This window comes from Dipodomys spectabilis, unplaced genomic scaffold (assembly GCF_019054845.1).
Source record: "Dipodomys spectabilis isolate Male_0828 unplaced genomic scaffold, ASM1905484v1 ptg000227l, whole genome shotgun sequence".
Lineage (NCBI taxonomy): Eukaryota > Metazoa > Chordata > Mammalia > Rodentia > Heteromyidae > Dipodomys > Dipodomys spectabilis.
This window is the reverse complement of record NW_024870904.1, coordinates 6,051,906-6,070,357: the sequence shown is the minus strand read 5'-3', so window position 1 is coordinate 6,070,357 and position 18,452 is coordinate 6,051,906. Positions and strand designations below refer to the sequence as shown.

The 18,452-nt window shown below is 43.8% G+C and overlaps 1 pseudogene; it reads right to left on the bottom strand.

Annotated features, from left to right (window-relative positions):
• Positions 1-84: 84 nt before the first annotated feature.
• Positions 85-16,469, bottom strand: LOC122123343 (annotated as a pseudogene).
• Between the last annotated feature and the right edge of the window lie 1,983 nt (positions 16,470-18,452).

Below are 18,452 nucleotides of genomic sequence, written 5' to 3'. Positions count from 1 at the left end.
CTGAAAGCATTTGTCCCTTCTACCTGGATTCACTGTAAGAGTCTCTGTGTTCCTTGCTCTCTTGAATAGCATTTTCTATGTCAGTTAAAGGTCAGGATGATGGTTCAGCTCTTCCTTATCGTCATCTGGCATGGTGAAGATAGAGCCATCAAATTCATCGTCTCAAAATGCCTCATAGTCACTGCAGTTGTGATCATGGGTAGCCTGGAGGAATCTTCATTTGAACAAATTCTCTGAGCTTGATAAAGGGCTTGAAGGGAATCTAGCACATTTAATAATAATTTGCTCCCTGAGGGAAATTCGTGGCTCATGGTTATTGTGATTTTAAATGTCTTATTTTCTTTTTTTAATTATATATATAGTAAAATGTTGTACAGAGGGGTTACAGTTACATGAGTAGGGTAATGACTACATTTCATAGCAAGCATTGTTACCTCCTCCTTTGTTTCCCCCCTACCATCCCTTCCCTCCCCACCTCCCCCTGCCCCCCCCTTCACCCCAACATTGTAAAGTTCGTTTTCAACATAGTGTCCTGTAGATCTCATTCTTTACATAGCAGTTCTCTTCCCAGGTCAGGAGCCTTTCGATTTTCAGCAGATCTGTGCTCTTGCCATGTAATAGTGCTCTAAGGAGGAGGCTAAGGACTGTGTCAGAAGAGGGTCAGAATTCTGTTCCACTGAGCGCTGAGATATTTTCCTCAGCGGCCAAGGAGAGCTGGAGGAAATGGCAGCAGCAGCAAGCAGCTCTGAGAAGAAGTCGAGGGATTGATCACACCCACCAAAGTGCACGGTGGGCAGCTCGGGGAACTGGACCGAGGATCTTACTATGGAGATATTTTCCACCCGTGGGAACATTTAAATGCTTGCCACGGCTGTGCACAGAATGCGCCCTCCCTAGTTTTTGATCCAAAGCTGCGCTATGGGGAGTGTGCAATCTTGATGACGGCCGGAAGGCTCTGAAACACATGGATGGAGGACAAATCGATGGCTAGGAGATCACAGTTGCTGCGGTGCTGGCCCCTGGGCCGAGGCAACGAATGCAGCCACCACGGTGGCGGCGGTGGCACGGGTCTCGAGGTCAGGCGCCCCCAAACCTAGGATCCCCTGTGCTCACCCAGATCCTCTAGGGGGGTCGGCGCCACAGGAGCCATTCCAGTTCTAACTCCATCAGCCAATCCCTGACACTCGCCCCTATAACCTAGGTCCACCCAGTTCATCTGTGTGACTTCACTTAGGGGACCAGGGTCTGTAAGAAGGGATCCCTTACTGGGTAAGCCAGCAGGTGAGACATTTCATCTGCAGGACAGTTCTGGCTGTCAAATTTCCATGGATTGGGGGGGGGGGGGCACTGCTCATAAAGGTAGGCTGGAATTTTCTGGCTAGAAAGTTCGCCCCTTCTCTGTTCTGTAAGTGTTTGGTGCATTCAGTCTTGCCACGTTATTACTAGGGAGAGAGAGTACTGGTGAAGTAGCAGTGCCCTTCCTGTTGTTAGGCAGAAGCTTGAAAACAAAAGGGACCAAGGCTGTTTGTGTTTGGCCTGGCCTTTGTCCCTGGCCTAAGCCCTCTTCCACCCTGAGAGATTCCCACACCATGTTAGTTGTTATGAATGGATTTGTTTTTAGGGTCCTCATTGACTGTGCCCTTGTCTTTTAAGTTGGCAAGAAGTTCAGACAGCTGTGTGGGGTCATCAGAGCCCTCCTCTACCCCATTTACCTGACATTCATGGTGGTCTTGCAGGTTTGTCTTGGCAATATTTATATTGCACTCTCTCTTTTTTTGTCTTAATTGTACAGTCAGTACTATAAAATTTGAGTTTTATAGCATTTTAGGTAAGGTTGTGTTTGTATTTTGTTGTGTAGAATAAAGGAATTGAATAAACATAGGATTGGAATGCAAAAAAAAAAATTATCTTCCATATGTTTCTCAAACTTTCCCTGATGGCTTTATTTTGAAGAATATCTCCTCACTGAGATGTTCTTTTGTTCCTTGATTGTAAAATGACTCCATTCACCAGATAGAAGTCTGCCAATAAAGTTCCCATTCTTTCTATTTTATCTTCTTGAAAAAGCCATCCAGTTTAGGCACCTGTGAAAGAAATTAATTTGATTGATAAAAGTTGCAAAATAAGTATCTCTGTTCATTAAAATGTCAACTCTTCTGTTTCAGTCTCTGATTCTTCATGGTGTATTTGATGATACACTTTTTGTTCAATGTCTTTAATATTACAAAAGATTCACAGGAAGCCACATCCACATTGGAAATGAAGCTCAAATTTCTTCATAGGCACTTCACATCAATCAAGTTTGTGAGAGTTGTGTTAAGCCTGATACTGAGACTTTGTGTATTTTACATGCATCAGAAGGCAGAATTTGGGAATGTAACATCACTCAGCTTTGAAAATCCCAGTGATGTCTAGATAAAAGACACTAAGTTCTTGCAAGGCTTTCAATAATCAAGGTCATTTTTCTTCAACACTTTCCCTGGATTGCTGCTTAAGTTTCTTTAAAATAACTGTAATTAACTGTCTATCTCCATAGCTGATGGCTTCTGCCAGGGGGCTTCCTCCCTGAGCACTTTTCACCTTTATTGGAGCATTGTGTGCCAAAAGTATATGGGCACATTCTTCCTTCCCCCCCCTCGATGTTTTCTGCTCTTTTAATGCTGAGTACAAAATCTGAGACAATGCTATTAGAGAAAAATATTTTAAACTAACATCTAAAAACAATAATGATACAGGTTGAAGTGGATCCTAAAACTTAAGAAAAATTGTTAAATAATGCCATATTTCTAAAAAAAGCAAAGTTCTACAATAAAGCCAAATAAAACAAAACAAATTTAAGAACACAAAAGAATAACCAATCTTTCCTTAACAAAACCCCAAAATATTTAGCATTGTGTGCTAAATATTTTATTGGAGCATTGTGTGCCAAAAGTATATGGGCACATTCTTCCTTCCCCCCCCTCGATGTTTTCTGCTCTTTTAATGCTGAGTACAAAATCTGAGACAATGCTATTAGAGAAAAATATTTTAAACTAACATCTAAAAACAATAATGATACAGGTTGAAGTGGATCCTAAAACTTAAGAAAAATTGTTAAATAATGCCATATTTCTAAAAAAAGCAAAGTTCTACAATAAAGCCAAATAAAACAAAACAAATTTAAGAACACAAAAGAATAACCAATCTTTCCTTAACAAAACCCCAAAATATTTAGTTCATCATCAGATTCATGTAAAACAAAAATGTCTATATGTGAATGTTGAGTCAAATCCATAAAAACATGAATAAACCTAAAATATATTAGAGTCTGAGGACAAAGCATGTTCCTTTTCTCCTCTTTGATTTTAATAAAACCCTGGTGTTTGGAAAAACAAGTATTTCCTGAATTTTTTCTGGTCTGCATACTTCTAGTAAGGTGGCACTCTAGAGTTCACCTAATTTTAAAATGACAGCACACTCCTTTTGCCCAACAAGCATATTACAGGAAATAAAACTGCTTCCTTGAAAAATCCTTGATATATCTATGCCTGCAAAGATATCTACTTGCTAGGTTTTAACAACTGTGGTTATCAACACCTCAAAGCAGCTGATTAAACAGAAGAAGGCCATTGCTTTTTGCTTAGAATTCAGCTGGTAATAGCACACAGAAGGAGCCAGCATGCTCTGAACACAGCATGATCACAGAGGGCTGTGCTCGGGTTCTCTGTGGAGGCTAGGTATTGTGGTAAATGTCATACTGTGCTTCTAAGGTTGGTCTCTTGTGCTTCTTTGCTGACACTCCATCTCCTAAAAAGTGTGGCAAGAAAATGTCATAAAATCATAGTGGTAATTTAGTACTTCCATCCATCTAGGAGGTTTAATAGAATCATGCTCAGCATATTATGGTTAAGTCAAAAGATGCATGATAAATACAGGCATCTTTCTCTTTCTTGGCAAGCATAATATTGACCTCATGGACCACAACTTGCAAAGCCTCAACCTGAGTTGATTGGCACTCAATGTGCATTGAGTAATTGCAACGTGGTGAGTCTTCAAATTGCTCTATCTTAAAGAATTTTAAGTCTTATCAGAAGACTCACATGCAATACCCAAACCATTTCTGGATAGTCCCTAAGGTGTTATCAAATAGAATTTGCCCCGGATCTCTCTTAATACCAACTAATCAGCAAGCGCCACGTCTGAACAACAGCTTTCCTTGGAATGAAAGAAAATGAAAATTGTGAATCCTGAGTCTCTTCCAGTCAAGAAGAAATCGATCACACTCCTCCTCTGTTTGTCATTCTGTGCTGTCAACCTCGGACCTAGAATTTCAGCTTTAGCATTCAAAAAGTTCTTTACAACAGTCCACAAATAGCAAGATATGGAGTGGGAGATATGGACAGTGGGGAGACTTAATTCATGTGTTCTTTCAGTTTCTTACATATTTCCTTTGCAGAATCATAATGAGAAGTCCAGCATGAGGATGCTGGAAATAATCGAGTATTTCATTCAGTTCTCTGAGAGTTTGTCTTATTCAAGGCTGTTCCTATGTTTGGCAATTAAAATCTCTTCTAAGTTATAAGGATACAAAAAAAAGTAGTCTCTGCCCTAATGAACTAGACAGAGTCAGTGCTTGTCAGAATCCATTCCAAAAAGAGTAGTGATTTTTATTTTCTCAACAAGTACAATTCAGAGTACTCTAGACAGCCCTTTCTTGTACATGTGGCTTTGAAATTTCACTTGTGTTTATACATGGAATGAAAATGCGTCTGTCCAATAGGAGATATAGACGTGTGGGTGAAGCCATAGAGCATAAAAATTCACTTGCAAATCCTTGAGCCAGGGAATCTCACAAAAGGGCCAGAAATTTAAAAAAAAGAGGTTATGGGTGATGTAGCATCTGCTATGAGACGTCTAACAAGGAGTTTTTCACTGGGGATTGGCAATAAAACTCTCTGTTGCAGCTCTTTTCCAAACGGTGTACATACTTTTTTCCTGTGATTACGTAGAGCCTTGGAATGGCACCTTTTAACTAACCCATCTGTGTCTGGTTTTCAATGGTTGTTGTCCTGTATGTGTGTGTGTGTGTGTGTGTGTGTGTGTGTGTGTATTCAGATGTATAAATGGTGCTTACTTTAGGATCAGCAGTGTTGCATTGACGGTGCGAAGCCTTATTAGTGGTGTGATGTTGGGGGAGGGGGCCTCCTGGGCCATGGGTGTCTGTCCCTTGAATGGCGTCTTCACTCAGCTGTCGGTAAGTAGATGACCGCATGTGTTTTATGTCATCATGTGTCATCACGTTCAGAGGGAAGGAGCAAGAAACCCGCCGCATTAATATCAGACCAAACGACTTCTTTGCTCTAAACACTTTCTTGTGACCCCCTTAACCTGTCCTCAGAAGTTGCATAGTTACAGTAGTGTACTAAAATATTGGGAGGGGGCAGGGAAAAAGTCTTGTATTTTTCTGTAGGTGTGTGTATATATATTTTAAAAATTATGTGCTTCAAGGGATGTGAAGGGTAAACCAAAGGAGGAGGCTGCAATGCTTGGTAAGAAATGTACGCATTATCCTGCCCATGTAATTGTAACCCCTCTGTACAGTATGTTCACAAATAAAATAAAATAAAATTTAAAAAAAATTATGTACTTCTGGCAATTCTCTGAGTATTTAAAGATATGTGACAATCTTGACACGATTTTTGCCATGAGGATGAACTGAAAGTATCCCTGCTGAGTCAGAGTTGAAGGGTGAAGAGGGTGCAGAATTCTCAGCTGATCAGTTGCTTCCAATTCTCTTTGAATTCTTTGTTCCCCTCATTGTGTAAACTTTGGCAGGTATGTGACAAATGGGGAAATCATCCAAATAATAAAGTAACATATTGGTGGTGTTCAGCAATCCAAAAATAAAAAGAAGAAAATGTGTCTTACTCCAAAAATATGAAAACTGTGCATTGGACACATAGACGAACTTTTAAAAAACATTAGAAAACAATGAAACATTAACAGAAAAACAACAAATTATAACAGCAGTATTGTTATCTGGCAGGGGGGGGGGGGGGTACCATGGATCAAATTCAGGGACTCACATATGCTAGGCTAGCACTCTACCCTTTGTCCTAGCAGTACAGATAGTTATTAGTATGCTTCCGTAAGGATTCACAAAATACATCTAGGTTTTATTCTCTCAATAAAAAAAAGTCCTTCACAAAACAAAACAAGCAGCTATTAAAGTAACTACATTTTGCCAGGCTCCGGTGGATCACGCCTATAATCCTAGCTACTTAGGAGGCTGAGATCTGAGGATCACAGTTCAAAGCCAGCCCAGGCAGGAAAGTCCGTGAGACTCTTATCTCCAATAAACCACTAGAAAACTGGAAGTGGCACTGTGGCCCAAGCAGTAGAGCGCTTGCCTTGAGCTGAAGAGCGCAGGGATAGCTCCCAAGCCCAGAGTTCAAGCCCCACGACCGACTGAAAATTTAAAAATCTTTGTACTTATGTACAAATAAACTACTAGATGGCTGGGAAGGTGGCTCAGTAGTAGAGCGCTTGCCTTGCATGCCTGAGGCCCTGGTTCGATTCCTCAGCACCACATAAGCAAAAAGAAAAAAGCCAGAAGTGGCGCTGTGGCTCAAGTGGTAGAGTGCTAGCTTTGATCTGAAGAGCTGAGGGACAGTGCCCAGGCCCAGAGTTCAGGCCCCACGACCGGACCCCCAAAAAAATAAAAATAAAAAAAATAAACTACTAGAGCTGAGAAGCCTTCAGCTATTAGTCAGACAATTGCTCCTATAAATTCAGTATTTAATTAGTATATGTCTTAATATATAGTGCACTTTCAAACAGTCATGCATTTAGGTGACTTGTCACACAAGAGGAAAAGAAGCACATATATTCTAAAATAGCAATTATTTTCATCCCTGTATCTTGGTCCCAATTACAATAGTGATTTCTGGAACTATTAGTAAGAGCTTCAGAGGATTTATAAAGGGTGGGGCAAGGGTTTCATTATAAAATCAGTCTAGAAAATCTGTTATCACAGAGCACTAGCACAGTGACATTTGTGATTCTCCAGCAAAAATCTCCAACACCCTTTGTCAAGTAGCATTGCTCTTTTCCTTTCTTTCTGATTCCAACATTCTAGCAGCCTACAGACTAATTTTGAGTAGTAGGCAGCTTAAAGAGGAAGCAGGTCTATGCAACGCTGACATCTATTATAATCTAGGGTAGATCCAACTCAATTTCTCTGATGGTGCTATCCATTTATCTACCAGTCATTATGGAAGCATACCTCTTAACAGGTGGCAGTCCTTTCACTGAGTGAGACTGTAGACAAACATGAAACTAAGGGGGGGGGGGACAATCCACTGTACTCCTGATTTGGTTTAAAGCAAACATGTAATCCCTGCTACCCCACATCCTCTAAAAAAACACCTTTCCCATAGCAAGCAAAGTGACTGGTGATGCTCATGGCCATTGTGGCAGCAATGCTTTGGGTGAGCAGGTATATGCTAAATGCCAAGTAGCACTCCAAATGCATCTCCATCATCATCCACTTCTCTGCTCTAAGGTTCTGTCTTTGATGCCAACCATGATTGCAGGCCTAGGAATGAAAAGATGGTGTTGCTTTCCTTTGTTCCAAAAAAAAACTGTCATAATCCTCCAGTTTAATATCAGTGTTAGCATACAACTGGGGTGAACTCAAAGTGTCTGCATGAGGCTTCTCAACAATCACAGTACAAGTCATGGGTTTTTATGACATTCCCCATATACAGTATTGGTGTCCATTAAATACCTGCAGTGACAGAGGTTTTCCCTGAGCAGGCTTCTCTTCTGGGGGGCATGTTTCTGACACAGTGATATCTACTCTTGTTGGCATCCAGAAACCTAACTTCATCCTGCTGCATGAGGATAAGGCAATGAACAGGCAGATGATCACCTTCCCTACGGCCATGAGGTCCAAGCTGAGGCACACATAGGAGCAAATGCTTGGAGCCATTGCTGCTGTCATGGAAATTCATGGCTCCCCCAAACAATCCTCAGAGAAAACACACTACTGCAAGATGGGGGAAGGAGGGGTTGGAGGTGGCCACAGGGGCACAATTTGGGCACATTCTTTATTTCCCAACATCATGGCAAGATGTAAAGGAATAGTCCTGTGATTCTCATTCTCCCAGATGTTGTGCATTCAGCCAGGGCCGGAGGGTCTCCTCACATTCCCCCCTTGAAGCACCAGATGGGGTGTTGGGCCATTACCTCCCTGGGTGACCCCGGCATGGATTGGGGTTGGAACAGGGTTCTGAGAAGCGGTTGTCATGAAGTTGTGGGACAGTGCTGCAGGAGCTCTGGGGTTGGTTTGGAGGAGGCCAGAGAAGCCTTCAGCTGCAGCCTGTGGTGATAGTGACTGAAGATCTTAGGACAAGTTTTGCCACCCTTGCCAACCCTGCGTCCTCTGGGAAAGGTGAGGCTGAGGGCTGCTGCTTCATCATCACAGGGACCCAGCAAGTCCTCAACCTCTTCCTCGCTGGGCTTGTGGTCCCTCCCCAGTGTGTGGATTTTCTCCTCGGCATCCCCAGGGCCGGAGGGTCATGCAGGGATCCTAAAGACTCAGAGGGGGTGATGGGTGGAGGCAGCAGCCTCATGCTGACAGCCACCCAGAGCCCAGATACCTGTATTTCCTCCTGGTCATCATTCTGAAAATTGTTATTTTAGGTGGCAAGATGCCTGAAGAGCTGGATTCTGTACTCTTGAAGGGAGGGCTCTAATCCAAGGAAGAAATAATCATGAAAGTAACAGCAATATGGATTTCTCTGAAATAGACAAGGTCCTAGAGCTAGGTGTCTGCCTTCTTTTGCTACTCCTTACCTGCCCCAGGCCAGCTATATATAGGATCAGCTTGCCCCGCCCCCTCAGGACACAGTTCCGTTTGATTGGTCACAAGGTAGACTTGTGTTGTAGAGAGTCTTGTGATTAGTTTTCCCATCTCTGCTGAGTCATCTGCCTCCCCCACATACACACATGTTTTGCTGAGTCATTCATCTTGCTGAGTCATCCCCACCTCCCTGTTTTAGAACTGGCCAAGGCTGCCATTTTCTACCTTCTCAGGGAGGCCTAACTTTCCCCTCAGATACTAGCAGATCTGGAACAAAAAGACAAATATTCTCCTCTCTTGCCAACTACTTTCTGGGCTCCTTAACAGCCAACCTGTCCACTCATCCACTCAAAACAAATTATTAGCCAGGCCCTGTTTGAGACATGCTCCTGGGAGAGCTAACTATACCCCATATGGTGAAGAAATTTACTGAGGGGGGATGCCCTTACCTCCTGTCTCCCCAGAGCTTGAGTGATGCAGAGAGCTTGTGACAACAGGACAGTAGGATTTGTGTTTCTGGCCCAGAGGGTCCTGCCTGACAGGTAAGTTTTCAGGGACCTCGCTGAAGCCTAAGTCTGAAATCTGAGGAGACTGGTTCAAAGCCAACTCTATGAGACTCTAATCTCCAATTCACCACCGAAAAGCTGGGCGTGGAGCTGTGGCTGAAATGGTAGGGCACTAGCCTTGGGCAAAAGAAGTGTAAGAACAGTGCCCAATGGGCTGGGAAGGTGGCTCAGTGGTAAAGCGCTTGCCTTGCATGCATGAGGCACCACGTAAGCAAAAAGAAAAAAGCTGGAAGTGGCGCTGTGGCTCAAGTGGTAGAGCGCTAGCCTTGAGCTGAAGAGCTGAGGGACAGCGCCCAGGCCCAGAGTTCAGGCCCCACAACCGGACCCAAAAAAAAAAAGAACAGTGCCCAAGCCATGCATTCAAGCCATAGGACCAGTACCAAAAAAACCTTTAAACAGAAATCTGCTTTTCAGCCATATATTTGTTCAAGAGTTATCCCTTATATGAAATTTTCTGAGAAATCATTAAAATTCCTGGGTTCCTTACTGACTTGGCTAATCAGAACCACTGAGTCAGGGGCCCAGGAACTTGGCTATCAGTGCAGGATGCTGGATTTATAAAAATGATAATAAATGTCTCCGACTTGTCAAACTCTACCTAGAGAGGGGCTTCTTGGGGAGCAAGCCACAACAGTTAGGAATGAATTAATACAGAAGTCACAAATAATAGCTATCACTAAGAACCCAGCTGGTAACAGTCCTAGGCTAAAGGCTTTGGCATAAACCTTTGTGTAAATTCTACAATCAGTGCCATTGAACGCTCAAGAAAACCAAGGCTTACAGAGTTGATGTCACTTGTCCAAAGAAAAACTACTAGAAAAGAACTCATAGCTTAAACTTCCCAAGATTCAGGCTTCTTCATTTAAAAACAATTTTTTTTAAGATCTTTTTCTGTACAAGGAATTTTTTTTTTTTTTTTTTTGCATCCGGTCATTGGGCCTGAACTCTGGGCCTGGGCACTGTCCCTCAGCTCTTCAGCTCAAGGCTAGTGCTCTACCACTTGAGCCACAGTGCCACTTCTGGCTTTTTTCTTTTTGCTTATGTGGTGCTGAGGAATCAAACCCAGGGTCTCAGGCATGCAAGGCAAGCGCTCTACCACTGAGCCACCTTCCCAGCCCTGTACAAGGAATTTTACTCAGGCACTCACATTTTCTAGGCAATTGCTCTACTACTTGAGTCACACCTTCAAGCCCTTCTTTTAGGCCTCATACATTTTGCCTGGGCTGGACTTAACTCATTCATCCTCCTATCTTTGTATCCCTAGTAACTGAGATTATAGCCATGTGCTACTATGACTGGCCTAGAGGCCTCGCCTCAATTCCAAATGAGCAGGTGAAACAATTGCTCATTTAACTGAAACCAACTTTTACTCTCTCCTCCCAGAAGGAGAGAAATCCCTCCTGCATGCTCCCAGGGCCCCAAGGAGACAGTGGTCCCTGGAGCTTCTAGCTGATAATTTTTAGCCTGGGGAGCAGCAAAGACTCTCCTGAAGTCCTGCTTCCTTAAATCACCCACATCCCAAGTCATTTCACTCTAAACATAATCAAAGCCTGACCAAGAACATAAACTAAGGCCCACACCATCACCTGTCTAAAGAGTCAGAAGTTATCGATTAAGGCAAGTCATTCTAAATAGTATGGTTTTATCTCCCTATAATAACAGTTATTCTTCCTTTGTGACCTCAAAGGGTCAAATTCAAATTTAGAACAGGAAGTTGGGTGCTAGTGGCTCACACCTTTAATCCTAGCTATTCAGGAGGCTGAGAGCTGAGGATCATAATTCAAAACCAGCCCTGCTGAGAAAGACCGTGAAATTTTCATCTCCAATTAACTACCAAAAATCACAGAAATAGAGCTGTGCATCAAGTGGCAGAACCCTAGCCTTGAGCACAAAAAGAATAATGCTTACACTGAGTTCAAGCCTTTGGACTGGCACAAAACCAGAACATTTAGAATTTGAAGGAATTTGGCGATCCCTTGGTTCCTGATGTACCCTTTCCTTTTCAGCCCTAGCTCTCCTCACACCTTGAAGCTTTTGAGTTGAAAACTCTTGAAATTCTGCCCACAAATCCTGCAAACCCTCTCAGTCCTCATCAGGCTGGACTGAACTATTTAGGGAGCTCGGTCTTGCTTCACTTGCCCTAGTCATGAGCTCTGTTCAACCATCTCTTGCCCTGTACTAGCATCTGACCGTGGACTGAGTCAAAAGAGGGTTTGGAATGCTGTAGATCCTTAGGCCACTTGTATCAGTGGGGGGAAATGGAGCTGCCTAAGAGCCCTCAATCTCTGGTCTCAGTCTAGCACCAGGCCTGGTAGAGAGGGCTGGGAAGCAGGTCCAATGGAATAGGAAATGAAATGTTGAGCTATTGCTCCAGCCTAAGAATGACAATGAAGGGAAAAAGGTCACCTCCATGATCAGACCCTATCTGCTTCCCTATCTCACCTGAATGTTAGGACCAGGTTAAAGCAAACAGATTATTAATTAGACTAAGAAAGAAGAAACTCAACTGCGATAATTAAGTCCCAGGACCTAAAAAAATAAAACTTCAGGAAAAAAAAAACAACACTTCAGAAAGGGGAGCAAAACTGTGGCTTGACATTTGCCGACAGCTGCAAAGCAAGTAAAAATAGGGCTGACAGTGTACAAGGCTAACCACCAATGTCTGGTTTTTGTGATTATGCTTGCTCAGCAAATATACTAAAACATGGAACTTGACCTTTTGTGATTAGCTTTTATTATTAATAAGAATAAGACCAATTTGAAAGGTAGGATCTCCCTTTAGAAGAAGACCTCCAGATTAGTCAATAACCCTGAGATAAAGGCTTGAGTAAATAAGAGGTTAAACACAGGGTTATAGAGATTCAATAATAGATTAAAAACTAGGGAGAGGTTAGAGTATGTTCTTGTCAATATCAGTTTAACCCAATACCAGGAACAAAGGGAAAATCTAGGATGGGAACTTTGCATTAATTGATTACTGAAATTGTAATTGCCATTAATAATCACTAACTGCTAGACTGCTAGTTTTGCTTTCTTGCTGACTGCAAAATTACCACTGACCACCTGCAAGTGGCCTCTGTGTTTTTGCCTTTGTATTTCCTGAGCTATTTGAGTTCGGGGCTGCTGTTTGTCCTCTGAATGACAGAGAGTGGTCCCCTGCAGAGAAATAAAACATCCTAGCTTGATTGTATGTCTGGATCTCATTCTGGTATCTGGGAAGTTTTCTGGATAAAACATTGAAAGTTGCCCATGAAATCTCATCATCTTTGGAGTTTAAAAACAGCCTCATGCATCACTGAGGGATGATAACCAGAGGTAATCCTTCAGTGATTATCAAGGTGCAAAATGCGACTGGGGTTATCACCTGTCGTTTGGCAAATTCTTGGGCTCAGTCCAGAAACTTGATGTGGAGTCCAGCCATGTTTGTTTAGCAAGGCCCCCTGATGATCCTGACTGAGCATGCAGACTTCTTTGAACATGAATGAAGGCCTGGAGGATTCATGACTACTTCAGAGGAGAGTACGGCATGTAAAAGCCATGCCCTGAATGCATATTCATCCAGCCTCTCCAGAGGGTCTTGTGCTTTTGCCTATCCTACTGAATGTGGTGATAGGCACTGGAGAGTCAAAACATGGTTGTCTCCTCCATCTGCTCACAGCCAATCAGAAGTAGGCAAGTAAGTGGATTTATAAAACAACATGTGACAAAAGCAGACATCCTCAATAGAGGAAGCCAGAATATGGTGTGGACAAATCCCTGAGATTACTCAGTGTTATATTCCTGCTGACAAAAACTCTCCTGGACCAAATTTCTATAGTCAGGCTCCTCTGGGCCCTCTTCTGGACAAGGACTCCATCTCGTCATTGGTCTGCCCAGCTTACTCTTAGCAACGTAGCCTACTGTTACCCATCCCCCTGAGACCTAGTCATCTTTGTTACCTGTTCAAGTTCCCTTAATATGAATATAAACTCTTTGTTTTTATTTTGCATGTGGTCTGGTCGTGGGCCTGTCCCTGAGCTTTTTTGCTCAAGGCTAGCTCTCTACCACTTGAGCTACAGCTCTACATCTGGCTTTTGGGTGGTTAATTGGAGATGAATCTGTGGCCCCTGTATCTTGTATATACATTTTTCTAATTTGAGGAGGGGAAGGGAAATAACAAAATGCTGAAACAAGGATGCACGTTGACCCATTGTAACAATGAGATGTACAAGACACTGTGTTGAAAATGAACTTTACAACTTGGCAGGGGGAGGGGAGTTGGGGAGGGAAGGTAGGGAAAAAACAAAGGAGGTGGTAACAGTGCTTAAGAAATGTACTCATTACCTTACTCAAGTAACTGTAACCCCTCTGTACAGTATCTTTACTATATATATATATATATATATATATATATATATATATATATATGTATGTATGTATATATAAACTATACTATATATATATATACTCTCTTTATATATATATATAGTAAAGATATATATATATATATATGTATATATATATATATACACATATGTATGTATGTATGTATGTATGTACGTGTTTCCTATTGGGGCTGGCTTTGAACAGTGATCCTCAGATCTCAGCATCCTGAGTAGCAAGGATCACAGGTGTGAACCATCAGTGCCCAGGTGCATCTCCCTTTTGTGCCCTTTTCCAGGCCTACCATACTCCCTACCTTCTTTCCTCAGCTCTTCACTCCCTTGGTATCATTGGTGTTGATTGTCACCCCTTTAGTTTTCAGTTGGGCTTAGAGTCCTGGGGCATTCAGTCTCTGGCCCCAGGAATCTATAGCAATGCTGTTATGACATCTAGGCTAAACATAAGACAATATGCCTGGGATAGATAGTGTGGTGTCCAAGCCTGCTGCCACTTGCATCTGCCACAGGGCAAATGATCCCAGGGCTTTCCTTAACTTCCATCATGCTCTTGGAGGCCTCATAGCCTCCCTTCCAGCTAACTGCAGGCAAGCCATGTCCTGGGGTGCAGGGCACTAAGGCTTCTCCTGTACTCTGCTGCCACCACCAGGATTGTCAGAAGTCACTTCTATCTTCTGAACCTTCATTTCCTCTACAGTTTACAGACATTGTCCTTAAACCCTTGCATACTGATCCTTCCTCCTGGATCTTTGCCTGTCTAGCAAGTTTGAGCTCTGTCTTCTGGTCACAGGAGTAGCCAGATGTGTATGCCATCCAATTGCGCTGATTCTTTCACATCCAATGACATGGGGGCCCTTTCAGTCCCCCATTGCTGTGAGGCTTGAAATTCTTTCCTACCCAGCATGCATCTTGCTTCCTAGGAACACAGGGCTATGACTTCCATGAAGAGCCATGGCCTTAAGAACTTTGATGGAGGGCTGGAAATGTGGCTTAGTGGTAGGGTGCTTGCCTAACATGCATGAAACCCCAGGTTCGATTCCTCAGTACCATATATAAAGAAAAATCCAGAAGTGGCACTGTGGCTTAAGTAGTAGAACACCTGCCTTGAGCCCATAGAAACTCAGGGACAGAGTCCAGGCCCTGAGTTCAAGCTCCAGGAGTGGCAAAAAAAAGAATTTTGATGGAGTCAGGCACCAGTGGCTCACACCTATAATCCTAGCTACTCAAGAGCTAAGAATCAAGGTTCAAAGTCAGCCTGAACAGGAACGTCTATGTAACTCCTCTTTACCTCCAAATAACCACCAAAAAAAGCCAGAAGTAGCCAGCGCTGGTGGCTCACGCCTGTAATCCTAGCTACTCAGGAGGCTGAGATCTGAGGATCGCGGTTCAAAGCCAGCCCGGGCAGGAGAGACCGTAAGACTCCTATCTCCAATAAACCACCAGAAAACTGGAAGTGGCGCTGTAGCTCAAGTGGTAGAGCACTCGCCTTGAGCTGAAGAGCTGAGGGACAGCACCCAGGCCCAGAGTTCAAGCCCCATGACCGACAAAAAAAAAAAGCCAGAAGTGAAGATATGGCTCAAATAGTAGCGAACCAGCTTTGAGTGAAAAGGGTAAAAGACAGCAACCAAACCCTGAGTTCAAGTTCCCAGTACTTACACATACATACTCACACAAAATAAAACTAGATGGAGCTCGTGTTCTTCTCTAGGGACAAGCAACCAGCCCACCCCACCTCCCCCTCCACTAGAAGACTAAACATGAGATTCTTAACGAGGCTGTTAACAGAACGAAGGTGATTGATTGGACCCTATGGCGCTTGGGACAATGAGAATAAGATCAATGTTTACGTTAACAGTTATGGCTTTCAAAAATGTTCACTGCTTCTCACTGCTCCCTAACTATAGGGAGTTACTAATTACTATGTACACCTAGTGGTAGTCCCAGTGGCTGGCCAAGCCAAGTCGGGCTCTCTGATAAATTCCCTAAGACCGTCAGGCTCCATGCTAGCATCCAGTCACTTGTCATCTGGTGACAAAGCCTCAGGGCCAGCCAAGACAGAAGCAGCAAAGACTCAACTCCATCTGCCATGGGACAGTTCAGCAAGCCTTTCTCTTTTGCTCCCTCAGCGGCTGGCTTTAATTTTGGTATAATAACACTAACAATTTCTTCCAATATCACTGCCCCCCAAGGGGTGAACCCCCCCCCCTAAACAAAAGAGGCAAACCAGCTGGAGGTGTTCTTGTGTAGGGAGACCAGTCTTTCCATGAGCCTATTACTGAAGGCTCCTCTTACCCCAGAAGCCTTGGCAACTGCTCCCTCCAGCAGCAGGTGTATTGACTCTCCAGGACCAGCACTGACCACAGCCTCTAGCCAGCTGGATAATCCATGTTTATGTGGGAGAGCTGCCGTCCCCAAGTTCTCTGGCTGGGGAGATGCTAGGCAACTTCTGGCACCTGTGGGGCCAGACCGAGGACTCTGCTAAGCCATCCCGCAAGACTTTACTCACCAGCCTGTCTAGTGCTCAACCAACAGAGCTTGGAATCTCCTTGGGCTCCAACCTCCCTGGCTCTGCAATGTTGGGGAACCCACAGAGCCCCCTGTAATGTCTGTACCCTCCACTGGCAACACTGAATTGCCAGCCATCAGCACTATGCTGCTGGTCTCTCCACTGCGGCCCATGGTAGTCTGCCCCTCACCAGCATGGGACCCTCTGATGCAACCAGTTTTGAGGGAGGGACATTTCTGGGTGGCAGGCAAGTCTAGCTTTTCATTTGGAAGCTGGCAGACCAGTAATACAGGCTCATTGCCTGCCCCCCTACCAGCCCTAACAGCTTACCCCTCCCAGCTCCTTTACCCAACCTGTGCTTAGAGGCCTCCTGAGTTCAGCTTCTGCTTCCTCACCCACCCATGTTTTCTGGAAAGAGCCCAGAGGGGCTTTTGGCATCTGCTGTGCCCCAGATGTCAGGGCAAAATGAGGCCTCTGGACCCCAGCCTCGCTCCTAGCACAGCCACCAGCAGTACAGTACCTCCAGCCTCCACCGCAGACCTCTGACTTGGGTAAAAAAAAGAACCTGTGCTTGTGCAGCCAACTGTCAGCAGCCAGCAGTCCTGGCACTGGGGTATCTGCCAGGCTACCCCAGCAGCTGTGGGGAAGCCTGACATCAGCAGGTACAGCTATGCAGGCTGCCTTTGAAGCAGCTCCTCTTCTGGGTGCAGGTCTGGTGACCATGACACTGCAAAAGATCACAGCTCACACTGCAAGAGCGTGACAAGCAATGGTCCTGTGCTCAGAGACCTGACAGAGACAGGAAATCAGAAAGACAGTGTGGCTAGCTCTACCTTGTACCTGTTTCAGTATCCTTGCCAACACATGTTTATTTTCACCAAGAAATAAAAAGGAGGGCTGGGAAGGTGGCTCAGTGGTAGAGCGCTTGCCTTGCATGCATGAGGCCCTGGGTTTGATTTCCCAGCACCACATAAGCAAAAAAAAAGCCAGAAGTGGTGCTGTGGTTCAAGTGGTAGAGCGCTAGCCTTGAGCTGAAGAGCTGAGGGACAGCGCCCAGGCCCAGAGTTCAGGCCCCACGACCAGACCCCCCCCCAAAAAAAAAAGAAAGAAAAAGGAAAACTTAACTCTGGAGTAGCTGGTACTAATCTAGACTCTGAACCTAAGCAACCACAAAAGTAGAAGCTATATGAAAAATAAATATATGTATGTAAATGTACACACAAATATGTAGGTGTATATATGTTTATATTACTATATTCACATATACAATGAATGTGTATATAATGTATATATGTATAATGTATATATGTGTAATGTATAATATACAATGTGAATATGTATATACTTCTATGAACACACACAGAGATGACTAAAATATGCATTATGAAAGGCCCAGAAGAAGAGAAACCAAGAAATACATAGTATTTGAAGGGATAATGACCAAAATCTTCCCAATTTTAAAATATGAACCCTTATGCGCAGGAATTTAGCAGCTCAACAAAAGCCACTTAGGATAATCTCACAGGTCCACACTAAGACACATTCTTATTAAACAGTCAAAGACAGAGAACCTTCAAAATCACAGACACACAACTCATTGCACACACAATCTTCAATGATTTCATGATCAATTTCTCATCAAAACTAGAATGGGGGATTTGGAAGATGGCTCAGTGGTAGAGTTCTTGCCTTGCATGCATGAGGCCCCGGGTTCAATTCCTCAGCATCACATAAGCAGAAAAAGCCAGAAGTGGCACTGTGGCCCAAGTGGTAGAGCACTAGCCTTGAGCTGAAGAGCTGTGGGACAGTGCCCAGGCCTGTAAATCACACTGTTATCATCCATGAACAAGGAATGGAAACCAGAAATTGTTATGGACTCAAGATAAGAGCTGGAGCCCCCAAATGGACTAACAGATAGATTTACAGGCCCCATGACTGACCTCCCCAAAAAAATTACTTTTGGCTGGGCACCAGTGGCTCACGCCTGTAATCCTAGCTACTCAGGAGGCTGAGATCTGAGGATCATGGTTCAAAGCCACCCCAGGCAGGAAAGTCTGTGAAACTCTTATTCCAATAAACCACTCAGAAAAACCAGAAGTGGCACTGTAGCTCAAGCAGTAGAGCACTCGCCTTGAACTGAAGAGCTGAGGGACATC